The sequence below is a fragment of the Hyperolius riggenbachi genome, chromosome 1 (assembly GCF_040937935.1).
Source record: "Hyperolius riggenbachi isolate aHypRig1 chromosome 1, aHypRig1.pri, whole genome shotgun sequence".
Classification (NCBI taxonomy): Eukaryota; Metazoa; Chordata; class Amphibia; order Anura; family Hyperoliidae; genus Hyperolius; species Hyperolius riggenbachi.
Genome location: NC_090646.1, coordinates 439,502,448 through 439,527,316, shown reverse-complemented (window position 1 = coordinate 439,527,316; position 24,869 = coordinate 439,502,448). Strand labels below are relative to the sequence as shown.

At 43.8% G+C, this 24,869-nt stretch overlaps 1 long non-coding RNA gene across 2 annotated transcripts in view; it reads right to left on the bottom strand.

Annotated features, from left to right (window-relative positions):
* Window positions 1-2,168: 2,168 nt before the first annotated feature.
* Window positions 2,169-24,869, bottom strand: part of LOC137553481 (uncharacterized) — an 86,136-nt gene continuing 63,435 nt past the window's right edge. For both annotated transcript variants that reach the window (XR_011027258.1, XR_011027257.1), the window contains exon 4: window positions 2,169-2,250. This is a non-coding gene — a long non-coding RNA (uncharacterized lncRNA). The remainder of the gene's footprint in view (window positions 2,251-24,869) is intronic.

Sequence of the window (24,869 nt, the reverse complement as noted above, 5' to 3'; positions counted from 1 at the left end):
CAAAGAGAGGATGTAGCTTCATATGCATTCAAAAGAACTGGAAAATGTGAGCTTGGCCCCTATTGAAACGCTTTACTGCCATACAAAATGCATGTGCATATACAGATCTGGTGTAGATACAAAGTAGATGCCCGTACGGAGCCACCGACTTTGTGAGCACTTGGGGGCACAAATGCTCCCAAAGCCTTCAGAGGGCTCCTGCAGGGAGCGTAACTTCACCGGTGGACAGCAAGGTAGTGAGAACACCGAGAGGGGAAAGGGCCTTCCTTCCAGACCCTTCCCTTTGCTTTAAAAGAAATTTTGGCAAAAATGCTATAGTCTTGTTTTTTCACAAAAAAAAGTAAAAACCTTGAATATATGCCTGAAAAAATGTGTGTGGTGTGGGATGTAATAAGGGAAATAGCCAACTCGAACTCCAATATAGGCCACAAATTAGCAAACATCTCACCTTACACAAATATGCGGCTTTCACGGTGTATCAATGTATCTGCGAAATTTGCCAGCTTGACCCTAGTGCACTATATAGCTACTATATGCACCACTGGGAGCCATGGACTTTCACAGGCTCTAGCTAAGGCATGTGGCTCTATCCACTCTTGACTCCCTCTCTCCCAACCCTCCCTAGGGCCACTGGGTTGCATATACACCCCAAGATTCAAGTCCTCCTTGTAACCAGGTATTTAGCTACCTCTATAATTTCACACTCCACAGTTCATTTTAGAAAATGCCACGGCAGACTGTAAGTGCACCGTTGACATTTGACTCGACCCAAACATTGTGTCAGGGTTGTCTGGCTACTTGCTATAGGTCAGACTGTATGCTCATATGACTGACCAATAACCCAGCCCTAACACCTGTCTAATAACAAACTACAATACCCTGCAGGTAGATGTAGCATACAACCTGGCAAATAGCATTCACCAAACACAGCAAGGTAATGCAAACACAGTATACTTGAATAGTCACCTGAGGCTTATGGGCTGAAGCAATCCAGACGAAAGTGTAATCACAATACAGATGCATAGTCAAAACAGGCCGGAATCAGGGCAGGCAGCGTTCATGCAAGGTCCTTTAACAGTCTGAGGTTGGCAACAGGAAATCCAGTAAGATGCAAGGTCAAGTACAAGCCGGGTAAAAAACAGGAGATCAGAAGAAACGTAGTCAGGTGCAATCCGGGTCGGCAACAGGTAATGAATTCTGCAAGAAGCTTAGTCAAGAGATAGACAGAAATCTGCAGCAAGACAAGGCACTTGGTGTGAACGCAATCTCAGCTACAAGCTAGCATAGGCTATCACGGGCACAGACAGAAGCGCTCAGCAGATTCAAATACAAGCATCCACCAATCGGAGTTTGGCGAGACACGTGACTACTGTCGGAGCACCCACTGAGACGCATTCTCCGCCTGCTGTCCTGCACGCATGTGAGTCAGTGGCAGGGAAGGCAACTACTGTGAGTCAGTGGCAGGGCCAGTGGCGGCGGCCTGCTGACTCCTTACACCCTGCAAGCTGCATCTTTTAGCTGCTCTCACCTATCTGCACACATGTTGGCTCAAATATTAACACAATAGCGGTTTTCTTGGCTTTCTACAGCAGCAAAATGCTGTGTTTTCCTCCCTCAAAATAGTCAGTTTGAATTAGGCCTTAGAATGGGTAGTAGAAATTGCTACTACTGACAATAAGTAGCTATAATGTGCATTTGTAGTTGGTCTATGTAAAGAAAGAACCTGCAAAGTGGACACTTTTATGATCAGTTGCTTCCTAAAGGATTAACCGAGCTTAACCTCCAGGGCAGGAGTGAGGAGACTGGGAGATAACTCTTCCTGTGGGATTGAGATTGAAGTCACAGTTGACCTGAACTGAGAACAAAAGACCAGGCTGATGATAGAGCAGCATTTGCTATACAAGCCCCAGAGATTGAACACTTTCAAGGATCAGTCCAACCAAAACTTGACTTTTTTTTCTGCTGAAGAATGAAATCATGTATGGCCTTCTTATTCCTCTTGGCGATTCCAGTGAGAAGGTTTTGTGTCCCCATGTATGCATATGCAGGCCTGCAGTGGTCCTTACAAATAAGTGCCAGACAAAATGGTGGAATTTGAACTGATTTTATATTTAGTTAAAAGGTGTGCTGTTAGCCATAAATAGGCAAAAACAACCAAACACATAAAGGTAGGCAGTAAAAGATCTCGGAGCTTTTTTTACGATTCCCCAGTAGCATAGAGACAGTCAATCAGATGCACATTTTCCAGATCTACAAAAGACACCAACTGGTGGGAAACTCATCAAAATCCTCTTGTAGCTAAATTGTATCTATGTAATCATTGTAAAATTAAAGGAATTCCCTCCAGTACAACAAGAGACATAGCAGAGCTTTCAAGAAACGTTCTATTTGCTTTTCTGAACATCTTTGCAGTGTAATCCTGACCCCCACTGTGAGTATAGAGAGAGTATTGTCCTAAGTGGGCTTTGAAAATATTTCTTCATTTTACATTGAAAAACATGCAGGGAAATTTGGGATGCAGTAGAAATGTAAGTTATTGCATTCTGATTTTATTCACAAGCATCATATATGTTTAACCGAAAACAGTACAAAACATAACAAATTCTGAAACTAAGATTTTTTTTATGTTTTCCTATAATATATGATGCCAGGCTGCCAGCAACACATTTCAGAAAACAGGGCATGGGATATGCTGCTCAGTTGCTCACACCTGTGTGGCATAACCTCTCTTTTTAACAACACTAGTAAGGCAGGGATCCCAATCGTGTCAGAACCGCAGACTACTTCCTGCAGTGCCGGGCCGAGGCAGAGGCAAGAGGGTCTCCAGCCTCAGGGCGCTGTGTAGGAGGGGGCACACAACTCACTCAGCTATCATTCCTATATTGTCCTTGAAGCAAAGAGAAATAAGAAAAGGGGATACATAGCAGTGACTGCAAGCCAGATAACTAGAAATTAAGGTGTTGGGGGCCCTGGAGCGCCTCTTAGTATAATAGCAGTCAATGTGTGACAGCTGGGTGGGAAGGATGGAGGGGCACACTTTGGTGTCTCAGCCTTGGGTGCTGGAGGACCTTGTCCCAGCTCTGATTTCCTGCAGACATTTTGACACATGATATGTGCATTTTGTGTGTGTTTTCATGCATGCGTTTTTTTACAGTAGTCAGTTATTTCAATGAGGAATCACATCCATTGTGTGGGAAAGTAGTGAAGGTTGTTTCTTTTTTTCCAACGCCATGTTGAAAATGCAGCCGCCCCATAGAAAATCATTACAAGCATTTTTGCACGCATTTTCGCATTGCGGCAAAGCACTGCTGAAATGCACAAGGTCTAAGGGTTATATTGAATCTGCTATAACGTAATGGATAATTGATGGGCAGAATCGAAAAATTTCCCATGTTTCACTGTGGCTCAGTTTACATCTAATGCATTTTTTCACAATACATTGCCTGTAGCATTTTTGATTCCATTCTGGACACAATACATAGAAAAGGGGATGAAAATGCACAGCCACTAAAAGAGACAGCACAGAACAACTGGTCAGTTAAAACACATCAGCTGTTATCAGTTGCCGGTGTAAACCCAGCCTCAATGTTTGGGACCTGGGGAGACAAATTGCAGTAAGAATTGTTTCTCATTATTACATGAGTCAGGATTTCAGCTGATCAAGATCTTCTTCATTATATGTTTCATTTCGTAATATGCTAAATGTGTACAATAGGTTACAGGTCTGGACTGCAGACAGGCAATTCAGCACTGGAACCATGGGCCTAGCAATCACCCCTGCGACCCTAGCCACTGGGGGGCCCTGCCACTCTACCCAACCACAAAAGCAGCCAATCAGAAAACCTTCCTCCCCATTCTCTCACAAAAACATGTGTGCAGGAGTATGTGTAATTTCTTCCAGACACGACTACCCAGCAGGACACTCTCTGCTGCCATTTGCCAGCTCCCGAACACGTGGGGTTTGGGAAACAAGGGGGCTTCATGCTTTCATTTTTGCGGGGGCGGGGATGGGGGGCCCCTGACCTGAACGTTTTTGCTATAGTGCCATTCTGGCCCAATGCATGCAATATGGGGTAAACCTGTTTATTTTGTTCAGTATTGCCTTCCCAGATGTACACAGTGCCTATGCTGTGTACTCTAACATGCCCCACACCATCACAGATGCTGCATTTTGATTGGTATGCTGATAACAAGATGGAGTCTGGCGTATAGTCTATGATTTCCAAAAAGGAACTCCCTACCTCCCCCCATTAGGGCAGCCCCCTCCTTCAGCATCTTCAAGAAGGCCCTCAAAACCCACCTTTTCACTCTTGCCTACCCCACCCCCTCACTAGTGCTCTAAACCTGCAGCTGAACTCTAGTGCCCAACCTTTTGTGTCCCCACCTCTCCCTCTAGATTGTAAGCCTTCGGGCAGGGTCCTCCTCCTTATGTCTCCTACCTGTTCATGCACCTCCATCACCGTACACGCATCCTATGGATCTGAGTGCACTCTTGAGTGAACCTAACTTGCCTAATCTCCATGCTCCCATCCAGGGACTGACTAAGCATTACCTTGTACTCATACTGTACTGAGTGATCTGGTCTTTCTTGTATTCCTGTATTGTCTTATTGCTGTATGTCACCCCTAAATATTGTCTGTAACCTTAACTAATGGATAGCACTGTGTAATATGTTGGCGCTTTATAAATGCAATAAATAAATATTTTTATTCTTAAAACTATGCAACTATTTTGCTTAAGTTTGCTTAAATGAGCATACAAAGGATGGCAGTATTTCTGGATCATGTTTCTGTATGGCTACTTACTTGCATTTGAAGGTGCAGTAACTGTGCTCGCCGACACTGGTTTTTAGAAATGTTTCTGAGCTCAATGACATAAAGTACTGTAGACAGTGAATCATTGAATTCTTTGCAATGCTATATTGAGGAAATGTATTGTAAAATTGTTTCACTATTGCACTATTTACCCACACAGTGTATGACAGAGTGGTGTACTCCTCCCCATTTTTACTTCTGAGAGACTCCGCCTCTCTGGAAAGCTCTTTTTATACCTAATCATAAACTGACCTGCTATTTTGTTTCGGCTTACACACATTTTCTGTTCGTTTTAATGCCCGTGTCCCAACTTTTTTGATATGTGTTGGTGCCATTAAATTTAAAACAAGCATATGTTTAAATGATTTGGAAATCTTCTCAATCTGTTTCTATTTACATTTTTCGAAGCACTGTCTATTATAGAATTTGTCCAAGCTTTAGTCTGTATTGCACATAAAGAAGCTTTGGGGTCTGCACTGTATATTTAAAAAAAAAAAACAGATGTGATGAATTATTGGTTATACATACTATATTAACATACTTTTATGAATGCAGTGTGTTTGCAGAAGCATTTCAACCTGATCAATACCAAGTAATGGCTATGGTGCCTGGTACACCTTGTCTGAGGACAGGTACGGCACACATGCCTGCTTCACTAAGGACAAGGCTAACGCTAAGTGACACAATGACAAGTAGAACAGCTGTCACACCCAAGCACCACTGTAATCAAGATTATACGCTGCTTCATTTATCCTGCTGATAAAGCATTCATTATCAAAGAGGGGAGCAGAAAACTGGACCATATTATTTAATGGATAACAATGCAAGTGAAGAAATATATATACATTGTTTAAAACTTTATAACAGTTTTGCACATTAAGTAGTTATACAAAAACATCATTTTATTGATGTCTGCATATCTGATACAATGGACCCAGTGGCGTAACAATAGGCCCTGCAGCCCCTGCGCATACCTTCTTCCGTGCGTTCCATCGCAGACTTCTCGCTCTAGCGGCTGATGTTAGTGACGTCAGCCGCTAGAGCGAGAAGTCTGCGATGGAACGCACGGAAGAAGGTATTTATCTGCCCGCCGCTGCCCACACACTGTAACTAGCTGGAGGGGAGCGCAGAGGGGAGAGCCCTGAGGTGAGGGAGAGGGGGGGGGGAACTTCCCCTCTCCCCGCAGACTGTGGCCAAGGCTTTCCCCTCATTCTGCCACCCCTCCAGCTCCCACAAAATGGCCACGAGCGGGCCACAGGGGAGGGGGGGCCCGCTCAAATTCTGCAGAGGGGCCCGGTGGGGCCTAGTTACGCCCCTGAATAGACCATATTAAGTAAACTCCAGTAATGTTGCCTAGTGCAGAGGGTGAAAGGCATTTGTACCATTACTTATGCTGACAAGGTAGCGTGTGTTGCACAATTAATGTATAGGTAAGTATGAAGTACGTAGGTAACATGAGCATTGTAGAAGTAATGCAAGCTATGTGAGTAGCGCAATGTGCATTGCCCTAGTAACACTTGCACTACATACATAATGCAGGTCACACCAATTGAGAAATGTGCATTACTTTGTCCGTGTGACAGTAAAGTTGCATGGCACTCTTTGTGCATGGCAACATTACAGAACGTTTGTGCATATGCCCAATAGGCCTACTGATATAATATTAGGCAGGATATTAATTCATTAAAAAAGTACATACCGGTACATTCTTACCATGCTTGTTGCCCAAGCAGATTGCTACTGAATTTGTTGAGAGACAGTTTAGTTGTTATGCTCTGTTATGCTCTGTACACACGATGTAATTTTCTGACAGATTTACTGTCTGATCGATTATTTCCAACATGTCCCATTTGGTTTATGATCGGTTTTCCAATCGATTTTCCATTCACTTCTATGGAAAATCGATTGTAAAATTGATCAGAAATCAGATCAGACATGGAAATAATCAATCTGATTGTAAATCTGTCAGAAAATTGCACTGTATGTACCTGACATAGTGATGCATTTGTTGCTATGGAGGGGGGGGGGATGCGTTGTGCATGACAAAGCAGCTTCCGGCAGGGGAGTAAAGAGGGTAACAATGTACTCAATGGTGGTATATTGTTGCTTAAAGTGAACCGGAGATGAACCACCCTCATGTATTTTACCATATATATCAGTGGGAACATTAGAGAAACTATCTACCCTGCTCTCTGCTTCATCCTTCACTGCTCAGCCTGCCTGTTATCAGCCCTGATAAAATCTCTGACTGAGCATTCAGTCTGGCTTTGCTCAGGAATCATTATAGCTGAGTCAATATAACTGAGCCAGAAGGGGGCAGGCTTGGGCTTGAAAAGACATCAGATAAGACAGACTCGGCTATAATAATTTCTGAGCAAAGCCAGACTGAATGCTCAGTCAGGGATTTTATCAGGGCTGATAAGAAGCAGGCTGAGCAGTGAAGAATGAAACAGAGAGCAGGGTAGGTTTTTTCTCTAATGTCCCCACTGATATATATGGTAAAATACATGAGGGTGTCTCTAGTTCACTTTAAAGATCATTTGGATCAGGTATCAAATAAACTTTTAATGTAAACCCCACATTCCTATAGAGCTTTTAGCCAGCAACACTAGAAAGCTTTTCAGAGGTCTCTCATCACAGTCTGTGTGAAAAAATAGCTTTATCAACTTGTGTGGGCATCGAAGCTTGTGCTGTACCATCTGGGAAGATTTCACCTCTCTGTCACTATTCACAGATGAATGATTTACTGTTTACTTCTAAGCAGAGAGACACAGGAGTGCACAGAGCTGCAGCTGATGATTATTTACAGAATATTTAAGCTATATTTCTGCCTTACATCATTCTAAACACAAATTTTACTCACAGGATTACTGACAGTGAGGACTGTCTCTGTATGCTGCATGTGCTGGGCACAGTTCTCCATAATAATGCCCACATTGAGAACTGTTCTTTGTCATTTTTTTCTTCACACAAATGAAAAGATAGGAAAAAAAAGCCTCTGATTTCTGTTTGTTAGTAATTATTGGAAATATATGTGGTATTTAAAATATTGGTTAACTTTGATAGTTGTCCTTTAAGCAACGTCTCCAGACCTTGGGAGACACCTGTACACACACTAAATACTTGGCTAAGATGAATCGGATTATCCATCTCATCCAAGAACAGACTAGCATATGTGTGAATCTTTATGCTGGAGAACATAATCCAGAGCATACAATATATATCTGAAATTGTACACAATTGATATCCAATTGACACTGATCATTTGCCATTGTGAAATGCCTTTGCCCCACTTTATATTAGATTGGATTATCTGCAGAGATCTGATGATCGAATATCTCTCTCCCTGCTGCAAGCTATTGGACCTTACCCTCGTGCCCTTGCTCTGCATTATAGTTGTTGGATGACATCCAGCCACCATCTTGTGTTTCTAAATTTCTGACACGTCACATGGTTTTGTTTAGATCACATGGGTTTATTGCTGTTCAGTGCTGCTCGTGGAGAAGTAGCATGTGACCAGTTTATCAGCTGCTATAAGGCTCCAATTTTCTGTGGTCACTTCTAGATGCACTGAAGTTTTGAGATCACATTGGTTTGTTTAGATCACATGGGTCAGTTTAGCCCACGTGAGTTTGTTTAGATCACATGAGTTTATTGCTGTTTAGTGCTGCTCGAGGAGAAGAAGCATGTGATCAGTTTATCAGCCGATAGATGAAAAGGCTACAATTTTCTGTGGTAATTTTTCTGTGGTCACTTCTTATTTTAACAAATGAATATGACTAGCAAATTAGAGCCATGCAAATGGAATGGTTAACTTATCTTGTGTGTCTGTACAAGTTCTGGTACACATGAGCAAAAATATGTTTTACTTATATTTTTAAAAGTAGTGTAATACTGAAGGAAACGTGATTTTTGTTTGTTTTATTTGGACGAGAACATATTTGTAGCCTTTGAATGTTCCATCAAAGTTCATCTGTATTATGAATGATGTAAGAGCTGTTGGAAACTGTCAACATGAATTTGTTAGACCTCTCCCTTTATAATTAAATACAGGCTTCAAGTGAAATTCTCAAGAAAGTTACACTAGATATACAGAGCAGGGAGTATGCAAAAAAGTACATGTTGCTTTCTCACTATGTAAAACAGAAAATTGCCTTATTAAAACAGAAGGTATTAGGGCCCATTCACACCTAAAATCGCTAAACACTAGCGATTTGCATTAGCGTTGTCCGCGGGTAATTTTTCTGCGATTTAGCGATCACAATTAGCGGATCTATACATGCTAATTGCGATCGCTCCATAATCGCCGGCAAAACGCTGCAGGTAACGTGTTTGCGATTAGCGATAATCACAAAACACCTCAATCACGGCAGTGAGAACACTGCCATAGGCTACAATAGCACAAGCATTTTTAAAAAAACACTAGCGTTTTGTGATTAGCAGGAATCGCGCAATTCCCGCTTAAGTGTGAGTGGGCCCTGGTTCACACCGAAAAGTGCAATCACTAAGTGCTTAGCGATTGCAATTTTGCAGCGATATCTCTCCCAAAATGCTGAATGGAGTGCATTTGCGATCTTATAAAAATTGCAATTCTGCAGTGTAAATGCTATCATAGAGAAGGAGCATGGCCGTTTTTAGATCCATTTTTACAGCACTAAGCTTTATGAATTCTTATACAGTTAGAAAGTGATGGATGGTAATGTTGGCACCTTAATGGGCACTGCTGATTAGCATTACAAAAGAGGTCTGAATAGCATAACAATGATTTGGCAGGTGAAATGAATGTGCTAATTAATAGACAGAAGTTTTTTTATGTGGGTTTTGCATGTTTGAGCTGGTGACATGCATCTGCATGATGGAGGGTGACAGGGGTGGCAGAAAGTGCCTTGAACCAGAAATCCTAGGAGTGTGTAAGGGGCAAAGAGGACCAAGAAGCTCTCTTACTAAAAAAAAAAATGGTACAATTAAAAACTGACACATCATTGCATTCCAAGGGTTCTGGAGGTGTGGTTAGCTATCAGGGACAACAAAGGGAGGATTTGCATATTTAGTAGTGATGCACTGTGGGACACCTCAGAGCAAACGCTGGCCTGAATAATCATTTAAAGTTTCCACAGCAGAACATCTCCCGCTTGCCTGCTACCTCCAAACTACAGAACATGTTGCTTAGTGTTTCTGTACAGCTATTGTCACAAACAATCATTTTGGGCAACATAAATGTAAAGTGTGTAGGTTTCTTATGTAAAGCCACAACTGACTGTCTGCTCCATGGTTTAGACACCAGCACCATGACCACACATCTTTTATATAGCTTTTAGCTAAATTTCATTTGTTAGTGTTTACCCAGTGATACAAGAATAACCGCTATAAAGAGGGGGGAAGCTTTGTGCCATCATATTAGGTAGAATGGGGTAGGGCAAGTTTGTATGGCATTGTGCAAATGTGCTTTGCAAGAGGAGAGGAAGATTTATGCCCCTCCTCTTGCAGAATTGCCCCACCCCTGCTAAGAACCATGTGGGCTGGTAATATTCCGGCAGCAGAGCCCCACACTTTTGAGGTTATCCGTTCTGGCAGAACCAGCCTGCATGGGATAAGGGGTTAAAGTGAAAGTGAAAAAAAACATACTACTTGTTCGGGGAGGCTGGCCAGATTAGGTAAAGCCTCTTACAGCTGTTCCTCCCTGCTCCTGCATAATCTTAGCACCATGTTCCATTTAAAAGAAAAATAAAAATGGCGGCAACCCCAGAGTCACGATGCTGCAGAGAGCTCTGTGCCTCTCCTCAGAGCGCAGAGCTCAGAGAAGAGGGGTGAGGAGAGGCAGGGAAGCAGTGGGGAAGGGGGATTCTGCAGGAGTGCCTCTCTTGCAATGGACAATCCTCCCCAGGGCCGGGCCGAGGCATAGGCTGGAGAGGCTCCAGCCTCAGGGCGCAGTGTAGGAGGGGGCGCACAATTCATTCAGCTGTCATTCCTAATTGTGTATGAAGCAGAAAGAAATAAGAAAAGGGGATACATAGCAGTGACTGCAAGCCAGATAACTATATATTAAGGTGTTGGGGAGGTTGTGGGCCCTGTGGCACCTCTTAGTCTAATAGCAATCCGTGTGTGACAGTTGAGGTGGGAGGGATGGAGGGGCGCACTTTGGTGTCTCAGCCTTGGGTGCTGGCGGACCTTGTCCCTGCTCTGATCCTCCCCGTTAGTCTACCAACAAGTTGGCTGTAGATTTGGGGAGCCCCAGAGTGGACCAGAGGGGCAGAGAGCGGCACAGAGCAATTTACATGGGAACATGCCTCTGTGTCCCATTTGCGCCCCCCCCCCCCTACTCCCCCCCCCCCCCCCCCCCCCCCCCACCGAATCCGCCTTGGATAAATGTTAAAAAGATTGGGGGATGCTGTTTTTTTAATTCATCTTTTAATAAATTGCCTTAAAGTGTACCTAAGGTGGTTTGGAAAAAAATACTTACCTAGGTAGAGGGAAGCTTCTGGATAGTCGAGCCCCCCCACCACTGCCACACGCTGACCCTCTAAACATATCCAACAAACTCTTGTCGAATATGTTCTCATGGCAATTACGACTGTGCCTGCACAGTAAGCCGCAGCCTCTCACCCATGAACGGCTTTGTGCTACTGCACGGATGTGGCCATACTCACATAGATGCAGTACAGCCGCGCTCATGCACAAGTGCGACTGCAGAGGCAGTGGTCTCTAGGAGGACATGGGAAGCCGCTGGAGAAAAAAAAGAGTCTTGTCTTTTCTTAGGTAAGTATACTTTTTTTATTTTAGCAATGCCTTGAGTTCACTGTAAATAATAATTAAAAAATTGGCTTTGTGTGTTATATATAAAATATTTATTGATAATATTTCAGATAGACCTGATTATAAAACTAGAAAATGTAAAAAGTCATTTCAGAGCTGAATATGTGTTTGGTTTAAAATCCCACATAGCAAAAAATTTACAGTTTTCCTTTGAAGGTACAATACTTTAATTAGAAAAATAAGAGGCATGGCTGGTTTTAAGAAAAAAAATTCCCGTGAATCTTTTTAGATAAAGTACGGAAACCCAGCCATGAGAATTCAGGAGAGGGTGGGGAGCGAGGCTGGAGAGAGAACAATCTGTGCAGCATATGTCTTTTATGTTACAGTGATGACCTCATGTGAAGAGGAAATAAACCCTGATCATGCATATTCCCAGCGGTAAGAAATACAGTGAGATCTATGGTAGTATCGCTAGACTAGATTTATTACCACAGACGCCAATGAGCTTCCCTACAGAAGGGGGAAAAAACTATTAATTTGGTAGCTATTCCACAGAATTTATTTTAGAGTTATTGTTGGAGTGAGAAATTATAATATGGCCATTACCATACATTCTGCAAATTATTATTTGCTAGTGCTATCTCCTAAGCTACAGAAGGATACATTGTAGAATAGCAATAGATAACTGTGAAATAATAATTGGGACAAAGAAGCCATATCTTTTTTTGTTTAGTGTTACTTTTCTTGTAACTATGTATTTGATTTATTTAATAACATTATCCTATGTATCTCTAAAGGTGGCCACACACCATACAATTATTTAAATATCTGTTCAATTTAAGAATTGCAATCAATTTTTCTGACTGATTGCAACATTTCAAAAATATGACCAATGTACCACACACGTATGTTCAATTTTTCCCCCAATTATCATAAAAATGATTGGAAACTCTGAAAAAATTGCTAAGATGTGTATATTAATAAATTGACAATCCAACACACACCATACAATCTTTAGAAAGATTGAAGAAAAATATCTGGCAGTCCGGATCGATTAAAATCGAAGAAAACGGGAAATTCGATCGGATTTTTCAGTCGAATGAAAAAAAAGCTTTCGATTTTTTCGGGAGATCCGATCGTTTTTATCGAATTACCGTAAAATTGGATCATTTTATTGTATCGTGTGTGGCCACCTTAAGGCCTCGTTCAGACTATACACGCTGTCGTGCGCATTTTGGCAGCGCGTATAGTGTGCGACGCGCAAGAACGGTAGAAGGGCATAGACAGCCCTTCTACCATTCCCATCATATGCGCTGCGTGGCAGCGCGATTGCGCTATCGCGTGCTGCACGCATTTTTGGTAATCGCAGCGCAGATCCCATTCATTGTAATGAATGGGATCTGCAGCGCAGCGCAGCGCATAGTAGCGCAGATGGCGTGCGATCGGACGCGTTGCGTTCCGATCCGATCGCACATCCATCTGCGCTAAATGATGTGAACAAGGCTTTATTCTACAAATGGGTTTACTGTATTTTCCTGTTACACAGCTGTTTGTCATTTCTGTATGATTTAGGCCGTGTTCCTACCTGAGCAGAGATCGGACATTTTTCATCGCTAAACTGACAGTGAACTGCTCCTATTTTATAAATAGGAGCTGTTCACACTTGTCTCGCTGCAACAAATCTGCAAGATCTGTTGTAGTAAGCTGGCCGGGATAATCCTGGGCAGGTGGACGCAGTGCCCATATAGCCTATGGGGGTAACGCATCTGCCCTGATTTACACGTCCCGCCCGCCGATCACTCCCTGTACTCAGAAAAGAAGCATGGGGATCTCCATTGGGCTGCAAAACATCAATGGGAATCCTCAGCAACAGGAAGAATTCTCATTGGTTCATAGTGGTCAAAGGAAAATTCTTCCTGTTGCTAGGGAGATTTGGTCTAATGCAGCCTATGGAGAGCCCCATGCTCCTGCTGGCCACTGGGCTGGGTACAGAGAGTGATTGAGTAACCGGCAGTGGGATACGTGATCAGCAAACGCTTTGGATGTGAAGTCATGGAGCGGATGCAAAATGGATGGAGCTTACCATGTCCATTTTGCATCCGCTCAAGTGGGAACCGAACCTTACTGACATGAGTCTCACTTTATCAAGGAAGACGCAAAGAAAACTGGAGCAAAATGGAGTGGTTGCCTAGGGCAACTAAAAGGTTTCATCTGTTCAACTGTATAAAGATTGTGCCACTTTTGTTCTGGTTTATTTACACCTGCGTTAATGATGAATTACCCACATAGTGTTAAAAACAAAAGAAACCACCTATCATGTGTAATGATGGCCACACACAAGATGCAATGGTAAACCAATCAATCATCATTTTTTTTAAATCAGACAGATTGTATGAGCAGAAAATTAAAGCCTGGTACACACTTTCAATTTTGATTGGCCAATAACTGACCAATTTTGCCACCTTAGTATGCGAGCGTATCGACACAATCTTACCTACACAATCTGTTTATAATATTCAAAATCTGTTGGCCTGCACACTACATGATGGTGGTAAAATTGGCTAGTTATTGGCCAATCAAAAGGTGGCCAAACACATTTCAATTTTTGATAGTTTTTGCCACTTGATTGAATAATCACAAAAACCGAACACTGATCACATAACGCGTATATGATCACAGGAAGGGCTGCAAGCAATGAGATGGGATTTCTAGTAAGAAGAAGATGGGTCGCATGTGGATATGTGGATCCCAGAGAGATACGTTGCTTCCGCACTTTTACTACATATACTGGAGGGGTTCCCTGGCTAGCTATACTGGGGGTTCTCTGGTTACTTATATGGGGTGGGGGATGCTCTCAGGCTACTTATACGGCGCCACTCTATGGTTAACTATACCGGTGGGAGCCCATTCTGGTTACTCAATACTCGGGGCACATCTGGCTACCTGTACTGGGGGCTCCCTCTGGCTACCACATCACAACAGTGTGCTTGAATGTGAGGGAGTAGAATTTTTTCAATTTTGCCCTGAGAGCTATTAAGCCTTGAAACTGCCCTGTACTCAGGACTTGTTCGAGAGCCGGACATTGATAAAAATCCAGCACGTCGGATCTTTAGGTGGAGGGGTTCTGTACACCAGCTAGATTCTCGGCCGAGGTGGCCCTTACTGGCTCCCTTGGCAGAGGTTAATCCGCCACGTGTACATAGTTAAAGATTATTACTGGCTGGTTACAAGGCGTTTCTTTTAATGAACACATTGTTCGCTTGCTTATGATATAGTTTGGCTATACATATTATATATTTATTGCATGTAATTAATGAATTGCAGAAAGTAGAACTATAAATGGACACACCAAATTTGCAAACGCTTGACGGAAAGCCAAAAACAGCATTCTAAAAATAAAGAAATTCATTAGCTAATTTGACTTGGTGTCTCCAGCATGTGACAGCAGCACACTGACAATGATAATCCAGCTTAGTCACACATACCGGGAATGGCAGACAAAGGCCACATTCTGCCTCTGGTCGGTGACTGCAGCTGCAAAATACAGGGCACATGCCTTCTCTGGCAAGGGGACAAGTCACAAGATCCTCTTAGCTGCAAGTCCTGATGTCATCAGTCACGGACATACATAACTAACTCGTGAGCTACTGATAAGTGCAGCCAGTGTGAGGGGGCTTCTGCATATACCCTTTCTGAAACAGGAAGAAACAAAACTCATCTGTATCTCAGTCCATTTTCTGCTTCTGGAAATTTTCCCTTTGTGAGGAGATTTGTCACTGATGTGAGACTTTCATTATTCAAACCTTAACAGAAATTCACTTCAAATTACTCACTCACTTAACTTGTTAAATTAACATCAAAGGATGATATACTAGTCACTTAGTACTATTTAGCCTTTTCCCTGCAAGGAGTAGGTGGGAGTTCCTTCACATATGACATAAAAGTCTTTAGAAATCCCTTTTTTGAGGTAATGAGTTGGTATTTAGTCAGTAGTTCTAGGTATTATAATTTTCTGAATAAAAAGTTCTAAAAAGAAGCTCTTATTTATATAATCCATAATCCACATAGCTAGCACTATTGATTCTGCCTACTTTATAACTAATGGCAGTTAGAAATGCCTATTTTCCTGACCTGCATGATCACTTGGGCCCACTTAAGGACGGGATGACATGAGGATTTCACTAGGCATCTTCCAGCCCCTGTAGTCTGTCAGCTCCCTCACCATGGCTCCCGGTCCCTTCCCAAATTTATATGCACGACCCAGGTGCTAATCTATATGCGCTGTTCCGGGCTGCAGTCTCCTTGATCCTGCTCACATGGCCAGGAATGTTCTGCATAGTTACAAGTCTGTATGAACTGCACATGTGCAGAAAGCTCCCGGACTCTGGAGTGCCTCTGGGGAGGAGCGCAGCCAGGACAGCACATGCGGAGAAGCTTGCAGTTCAGAGGGGTTGCAGAGTTTAATTTGGTTGACAGCAGGAGAATGGATCGGATCAGGAAGACACCATGGGAGCCAGGGCCGGATATACCATAAGGCACTGTAGGCACGTGCCTACAGGCGCCTGATGATGGAAAGTGAGCTCATTCCACTCCCCTAGCACCTCCCTCCTTCCCTATACTGAGTCCCAAGCTGAGCATAAATGAGAGGTTGCTCATCCAGCTCTCGACATTCCAGTGATGAGATCTCCCTTCAGTCGAGGGCACCACTAGCTACTTAATACTGAGGCTACCTCTGGTTACCTAATGCTAGGGGACACCTGTAGCTACCTATGATGGGCAAGGGAGAAGTGACAGCTGGGCCAGCCAGCCCACTTGTGGTGCAGTTCGGCGGGGGTTTTTGGGTTCCCAGAGGGCAAAATTTAGGGTGTCAGGACATCTGTGCCTATAGGCTCCTATGGTGTAAATCCGGGCCTAATGGGAGCTGACAGGCTGCAGGGGGCTGGAAGAAGGGTACACTTTAACCTCCACAATGATGATGGCACACATGCATTACCAAAACACTAATGCTGGGATCACACTTGCCTAAAATGCAAAATCACACGTTATTTTTCAATGGCTATGCGCGTTTCTCCATGTTTCTTTCTATCGTGATTCCTGCACATTTAAAAAAGTGTCCATTGCATACAATTGCAAAGCACCCATGATTACCATAGACTGAGGCATGTGCCTGAGGTCTAAGGTGACTGAAGCAGGCATTAAAATGTGCACTAGATGCGTAAAATCATCCACGGAAGACGGCAACGTTTTCTGCATATGTAAATGTGACCCCAACATAACGAGACATTAACACTTGTCCTAGCGTTTTCTGCATGTGTGTCTCATGCACTGCACGAATCTGCGTTTTGCAATTTTTTGGAGTCTTTTTGTACAAACTTTTATGCGCATATTTCTGATTTTTGTTTGCATTTCTATGCAAACTTTCATATCATGATTTTTTCGCAAGTACAAATGAAGTTAATTTAGATCATTTAAAGTGGAGCTCTAGGTTTTGCTTCACATCATCTCTTCTTATAGGGCAGGTGCCCATTTGAATTTTCCAATCGCTCTCAGAAGGCTGAGTTTGATTTTTCCACTTAAAAGTGGCGTGATTACCATAGTGATTTATAGGAAAGGAATTTTGGGCCCTGTTTTCCCCTATTAATTCACTCCAAAAAATGCTGCATGCAAGGCGATTGTGGTTTTGGAAAATCGCAATGGCTCCTGTAGGCTCACCTACATTAACTTTTTATTAGCCTAACTTTCTGGAATTACCGGCAATTCTGAAATGTGGCTAAAAGCGCTCTATCAGGCCAGGGCCCTTAGGGATAATTTGCTATGTATTAGCATTTTATGCATGCTATTTTCCACATATATGATAATGTGATTGTAATTTTTATATTGTTTTTTTGTGCAAACTTTTGTGTGTGTTTTTTGATTTTTTTATGAGTTTGTACACAACTTTTCTGTGAATACCAATAATGTTAGTTTACATACAAATGAATCTCTTCAACCAAACCAAGGCAACCACTCGATACAAGTGTCTGCCAAGTTCATATGGAGATTTCAGATCAGCATGCCAGATCTTTAATACACCCGAGTTAAAACAAAGTGCCCGAAAAGAGGCACCAGGATCGCTGCCCCCGTTTGCCCCCGCCAGGCTCCGTTTCCCTGCAATCCGACCCACACTAGACCACAAGAAGCAGGCGACCTCTGAACATATTTACTGTACTAAGAGCATGGAGCGCATGGGAATTTTACCAGTACTTACGCTAATACACCGTGCTCACCATGCGACCCGAATTAATTCAGTAACACTGACTTTGCCAATGCAATCCAAGTCATGCTATGTATATAGTGTGTTTCACTCTAGCAAGAGCGGACGTTACACAGGTAACACGGTTCACGCCAACTGTGCAACAAGTACTGTTAAAATTGCAATGCGCTACCTCTACATGCGCATGGCGACTTTACCGCTGGTGAATGAATGTGGCCCTATGACAGCTCACCCTGCTACCACTCAAATTCCCGGCAGTGTTAAATACTATTCCCCCTCCGAGTTGCAGCAACGTGCCCTGCGCACTATAGTATTACTGATATAGCGGTGCCTTGTGAGCCAAACCCACCTGCTTCAGGCCCTATATGCATTAAAAAGAAAATGAGCCTGTCAGACTTTCATAACTATGTACAACATAAATTGCTAAAGGCTGACAAGGCTTTCAGCAGCACTACTTCATCATCATTGTTTGCGTTATTTCGCATCTGATCACTTTCCTAGCTATTATCAATTGTCTATTGCGTGGCGGTGCATAATAACTAGATGCATTACATAATTAATATTACTGATAATAATGGCAGGATGAGTTTATTTGTCACATTGACAGAAAGTTCCCGCTATAAAGAGGGTCTTGGAATGAGCTCAGCTTCAGGGCATGAACTATGAAGCGCTGTGTGAGAAACATGATTAACAAAGGTTGATGGTATGTGAAACATCCAGGGAAAGTTGCACAGACAGAAATACAGACACTACGGAGAGTAATTAGTTCTTGGAGTAAGAGTCATTCTGCTATTTGTCAGCCACCCCAGCTTCCAGACAGGTGTTATACGATGATGACAAGTCTTCGAGAAATTCGCAGTTACCTTCCTGCTCTAAAAGTCTTAGTCATCTGAATGCAGTCAGACACATACACAGCAGTATTCCCAGCCGTCTTATTCTGGACGACTAGACACTTTAATGACCTCATGTCAACACAGCAGCACAGAACTCACTTTCCAGCATACCCCGATCCCGCCTGTCTGTCAAGTTACAAACTAAAGTGAACACTGGACATTTCACAAATGCATATTTCATAGACATTTTAAAATGTAACCTCTTTTCAAAACATTTAGTGCTCTGAAAAGCCTGGTAACAGTAAATGTGCCCATAAACCTAATACTTCAGTTAGATGTTGACCATCTGCTGTCACAGAGAGCTGAAAACATCTGTGGGTTAATGTGCAGACAGAGGAGGCTGTACCTGGGTGCCAGCCTAATACTTTTACGTCTATAGTCAGCTTTATACTGTACTCTCTGTCAGAAGGGGCATAACAAAAGCCCCTCCGCCATTGCAGGGCGCAGGGTGGGGGGAGCCATGGGGGATGGGCACAGTGGTGTAACTTAGGAGCTTAGGGCCCTGGTTCAAGTTTTACATGTGGCACCCAAGTACTCTATTCACAAGGAGGACCAAAACCTATTAAGTACACCTGCAGTATCTGAGGTTGTATTTAAGGAAAGGAAACCGTTTATTAAGGATAACCACTATGCAATGCAGATACAGAGGTGTTTATTTCCAGAATAGCAGCAATGAAAAGCTAATAAGATGTATGAAGGAGGGCCCATCTGGTCCAGGGGCCCCAGTGCATTTGTAACCTCTGCACCCCCTATTGCTAAGCCACTGGATGGGCCTGTACAGAACGGCACCCGAGGGTTATACACTACCTGCTCCCAGTGGTGATACAGCTCATCTTTACTTCCTCTTCAATTTACAAGTGCCGTGCTGCCAGCCAATCACCATGTGGCTTCCATTTCTGTCACATGACATGGGACTAAAGCCACATGGTGACTGGCTGACTGCACAGCACTTGCAAAGGAAGAAGGGAAAAGGGTTCTGTATCGCCCCTAGGTAATGTATAAAGCTCTGCTGTTACTCTGCATTGTGTATAGGACTGGGCACCCCTAACCCCAGTGCACCCCTGTGATGGTGGGGCCAAGTATGTTGGGGCAACCCCCACTCCATATATAGCAGTGCACCTCCCATTATGTGCAGCCCCCTCTTCTATGTGTATCATCCATGTATGCAGCCCTTCTCTTTTATGCACACGTCTCTTGAGCACTAGCATCCCCTTTTTTATGTGTTGCATCCCATTTGCAGCTTTTTCTTTCATATGTAGCAACCACATTTAAAGTCCAGGTGCCCCCTTGGCCTGTAGCTGCCCAAGGCCCGGGCCTTTATGACTTTTCTAGAAATTCAGCTCTTGGGCAGCTGACAGATCTCTGCAGGGGGGCCGGTCTGTTTACTTCCTGCACCCTGAGACAAGTGTTAGAAAAACGGCTGGTCTTTACTGGTGTGAAGAGCAGAAGACTGTCCATGCAAATTTCCAAATGTACACTGACAGGGCCGGATTTAGGGAAAGGCCACCTAGGCCATGGCCTAGGGCCCCACAGGAGCAAGGGCACCAAAGTAGCAGGCTAAACTGGTGCAAGCTTGCAAATGCTGCAATGCAGGGAGATCAGGCGAGCACCTGAACCGCGGTGCTCTGCTGCCAGCGGCCTGTGCAGCGCAGCCACCTTGCTCTCTGTGCACATTTGCATTGTGGCTAGCGGCTATGGACTTGGGCAAGATTGGAAATGTAAATTGGACAGAATTTGAGACAGAAAGGAAGAGGAAACTTCTGTGCTGGAGATGAACGGAGATGTGAATGACACTGACGGCTGCTGCGGTGGGGAGTCGAGCTAGCTACCTATACTGAAGGGGGTGGAAAAAGGAGAGATTAAGGGAGTCATCTGGCTACCTATACTGGAGGGAAGGGGGAGGGGTCAGCTCGCTACCTATACAAAAGGGGGCAGCTTGTGACAGTGGCCTTGGGCGGTAAAGAGTCCAAATTCGGCCCTGTACACTGACCCAGAGAGAAAACAAAACTAGCTACTGATGTATTGATTAGAAACTGGTTGATTAACTGCCAGCCAAAGACTTTAGATGGTTACATTTTTCCTTCTTCCCTTCCCTGGGTTGGAGATTTAAAGGAGTCATCAGGGGTTTTCTAGAACAATAAGTGCTACTTATCCAGGGCTTCGTCCAGCCCCAAGCTCCCAGCATGTCCCTCGCTGCAGCTCCACAGTGAGCCATTCGCCTGTGAAGCTTCCCGATCCCCGGCGATGACGTCAGGCCGACCTGGAGGCACTGTCAATCACCGCCACGTGGTTCGGAGCGTACTGCGCAACCGCAGTAGTTCTGGCCTAATGATAAGCACCTCACTTATCATTAGGCCATTGCTGACAGAACGTCCCACTGTGAATGCGACCTAAAAGGTAAACAAAGTGTTTTTGCAGATTTTTCACTTTAAAGAACAAGTCTAGTAAATATTTCACACATTTGCCTAAATACAGTGCATCATAGATTTGATGTCACACACATCCAGCCTGGAGCAATACGATTAATCAAGTTTGGTAAAAAGAAAAAAAAGAAATGAAGATTAATTCTCTACAGCTGTGCCAAATGAAATGATGTGCTGTCATGAATGCCAAACCATGAAAGGAGGTGTGTTATTAATGAAGTGCAATTAAAAAGAGGAAGTTGTGCTGCTGTCTTCATTATAAGCATCAGATCATTAGCACATAAACAAAATACAGAGTGGCAAACTGCTCAGTCAGTTGTACAAACTGCCAAAATTACACAGGGTTAGACAGTATAGAAAATGTGTAAGAGGTTTAACATTATTACCTAAACTGCAGTATTGTAAAGCAACCACAAGATGTTACTGTCTGTAGAATGATGTAAAGATCTGTGTAGTATTGTGATTTCCTGTATTCACTCTGTGTCCCTCTCCATTCTAAGTATGTTGCTTTACCTAATGAAGGTGTGCAGAGGCGTAGCTATGGTTTTCAGCACCCGGAGTGTGATGATTTGTTCAGCTGCCTGTGCAGGCAGGCAGCCCTTTGACCATTGTGTAGGTTTGCATGCTGCAGGACTCTGGAAAGAAGAGCTTCTGTCAGTTTTGCAGCTTGTGCTTGCAGAGGAATTTGCATACGTTGTCATGCAAATTGCCTGCCCACATTCATTGGAGGCGTGTACTATAAGTACTATGTCTTTCCCACAATGCTTCGCTGGTCATAAGGATTTTGTCCTATGTAACACTCCTGGTGGGGTGTCAGCCTTGCTCTCTGTTTGAACATCAGCTTAGAGTAATTCCTGAATCTGCGCTAGGCAGATTTCCCTAGTGCAGTTAGGATTGTATTATCTGTATTGCCTGTTCTGTCTTGTCTTGCCTGTTGCCATTGTCCTGTCCCTATGGTGGTTGACAGGAAATGGTTCTGATCTCTGTTCTTGGAGTATAGCTGGTGCAGCGGTTGCTACCAGCTATCTCTTCTGTTCTGTCTCCTGGGATCGCGCTAGCTACCTTTCGCTAGCGCTGGGGATCCTTCTGTTCTGTCTCCTGGGATCGCGCTAGCTACTTTTCGCTAGCGCTGGGGATCCTTCTGTTCTGTCTTCTGGGATCGCGCTAGCCACTTTTTGCTAGCGCTGGGGATCCTTCTGTTCTGCTACTCTGTACTTGGATCGCGCTAGCCACTTTTCGCTAGTGCTGTGGATCCTATCTCTCGCTTGTCCCTGTTTTCGTGTGTCTGTTTTGTCTGCTACGCTTGCTGGAGGCTCAGTGAGGTAACCGTTAAGCAAGCGCTCGCGTCCTCTGTTTCATGTTTGTCTGTTAATGGTTAGTTAGGCGCGCTTGTCTCTATTGTGCTTATCACGTGGAGACCGCGCATAACCGCGTGCACTGTTGCGAATGAGTGCGGTGTTCGCGGTTAGCTAGCGTTTGTTATTTTCCGTATCTTCTCATTGTATTATTTACTGTGCCTTTGCTACCCTCGTATTCTGTCCTGATCTGCCTTGTGTCACGTCTGGTGATCGCACCTCTCGCGATCGCGTTCCTATTTCATATCTGCTGTTGTGTGTGCGCGGTCGCGGGGTGGCGACTGGATTGGCGCACACACATACAACCTGTCCCTTTGCTCGTTCTCATTCGCAATCGCCTCTCTTGCGATTGCGTTCTGCGCTTCGTACAAATTCCTGTCTGGCATTTGTGGAGGTACAGAGGATTGGTTCCTCTGCACTCCCCAGCGCCATCTGCCAACAGGAATTTTCCCTCTACGGGTGCGTAGCACCTTTTGCTGGGTGCCTGCAAATATGCGCTTGTGGAGGATTTCCGCCGTATCAGCGCACGCGTTGTGCGCTGATCACGGAGAAAGTTCCACAATCGTTACATGGAGACAAAGACAATTTTTGCATCGTCCCCTCGCCCACACACCCGGGCAAAATGGGCGTGGACATGCATCAGAACATGGGCGTTGTCAAGGGTGGAGATAGATGGACACATGCTGTTTAGATAGCCACATGTGCCCTCTTCCCCCATAGCAAGATGTGCACACTTTAAATAGCCAGATGTGCCCCCCTTCCTCCTGTTTATATAGTCAGATTTACTCCCCTTCCTCCTGTTTATATAGACAGATGTGCCAGCTCTGCTGCCGTTACGTTTCTGCACTTCTCTGCAGAGGGAGGGGGAGAAGAAGGGGCACTTCGGGCAGCCAGCGCACCGCCTCTCACATGCATGGATGTTCAGCAGCTGTGCTGAGCGCCCTTACAGTGCTGCACCTGAGGACATATGTCCTTCTTGCCCACCCATAGCTACGCCTCTGGTAGTGGTATGGTGGTATGATTTATCCCTGCATGTTTTTCTTCCGTAAAGAGTTCTAACTTGTTATACTGGTGGCCTATCTGTGTGTATAGACCATTTTGGCTCCACCAAAAGGTGACATAAAATAACATTTGTCTTTGTGTACATTCTGACACATGGCTGCTATGGTGATCCCTACACCACTGTCCATAGATGTATTCTATTTATTTACAATACAAAAAGGTGATTTTTACCTCTTGGAGACAAGTACCCAATTACAGTCTTGCTGGCTATGCATATTTTTACTTTTATGAATTCAATGAGTCCCGAATTTACAAAGAGGAGTCCGTGTCTGACTCAGCAGGGAAAGCCCTACAGAACGGCAACAGTTTCCCTTTCAGGAGAGTGGAAAACGCTTACCTCAGTCAGGAGCAAGCAATGCAAAGCCATTGTGCTCCTGACCCTGCGATGACTGACTACTGTCTGTGAGCAATCTGTCCTGCTAGACAACACTTTGCTGTCTGCTCACTAGACAGAGACTTGGAATAACCCACAGGTTAGAAATAACTTGCTGGAAACATCACTGCTGCTATTGTGTGAAAAGGTCAAGAGCCAAAATAGGTTTCCAGACTAAATACCAAGTTTAAGCGACAATGTTTTTACTGGGATATTCCTTTAACTTTCCTGTCTGTTCAACCCACTTTCCTGGTTCTCCTGGGCTCTATAGCCCTGGGCTGATAGCTTGAGTCACTGCATGCCAGAGTCATAACATGCCCTGTCAGTCATCCTCCTGCTACAATGACACATTCTCAGTGAGCAACACTTCAGTGTTTCACATCAGGAGAGTCTGTCTTCATTTTACTGACCAGTTGTCTAATTTTAACATTACATGTAAATACACACAAAAATACGGACTTCCACTTCTCCTAAGGTTTGACCCTTGTTATTTTTTTAAATGAAAGGATTCATTTGCAAGTCGCACACGTGTGGCAGAGGTATGCATGAGAATCTGACTCCGGGCCGGTTTCCACTACATGCAGATTGGATGCAGAATGGATGCAGAAAAACTGACTCCAATGAATGCCTATGGGAAAATCTGCATCATAAAAATCGCGTTTAGTGGAAACAGGCCCATAGGCATTCATTGGAGTCAGTTTTTCTGCATCCATTCTGCATCCAATCTGCGTGTAGTGGAAACAGGCCCTCCATCTATGGATGAAGTAAAAAAAAAAATAACCATTTATCAGGTAAATCACATTTGTCCTAGCTTTTCTGCATGCAATTTTCCGCATTCACAAATCTGCATTCACGATTTTTCGGGTGTTTGATTTTTCGGGTGTTTTCCAGTATCATTTTTGTGTGCATTTGTGCAATTTGTCTAGGCATTTGTATTCAAAAA